Below are 499 nucleotides of genomic sequence, written 5' to 3'. Positions count from 1 at the left end.
GTATATCAATCTGGTGAGTTTCTTTTACACTTTGTGATTTATTTGTTAAAAGAACCATTGTCTGTCGCATTGTCACGAACTGATTGTCTGTCGCAGCAAGAAGTCAACAACAGGATTATATCACAGGTGGCGTGGCAAAATGTGCGGACAGGTGCATTTGACGATTGGCTTCACAGTCAGGTATACAAGGGTAGTTGCGTTCTGTATTAGTGGAAAACAACTGCTGCACATCTCCAAAAGTTATTGCCGCTTCCTCTGGAGATGGTCCGTCAACTCGACAATGCTGTTTGTCATGGAGTGGTGGCTTTACGAAATTACGGCATGAAAGAGCGTGCTATTGCTCGGCAGTATGGCATCACTCAAGGTCAGGTGTCAAAGATCCTGAAACGAAATGCACAGAGGGGTGTCCCTACTCCAATACTGAGGCCAGGACGTCCCCGCAGAACCACAAGGAGGGATGATCGCCAGCTGCACCGGTTAGTCCGCAATGGACATACCA

The sequence above is a fragment of the Myxine glutinosa genome, chromosome 14 (assembly GCF_964187855.1).
Source record: "Myxine glutinosa chromosome 14, kmMyxGlut1.1, whole genome shotgun sequence".
In the NCBI taxonomy this organism is placed as follows: Eukaryota; Metazoa; Chordata; class Myxini; order Myxiniformes; family Myxinidae; genus Myxine; species Myxine glutinosa.
The sequence above is the reverse complement of the archived record's forward strand: the minus strand, read 5'-3'. Positions refer to the sequence as shown.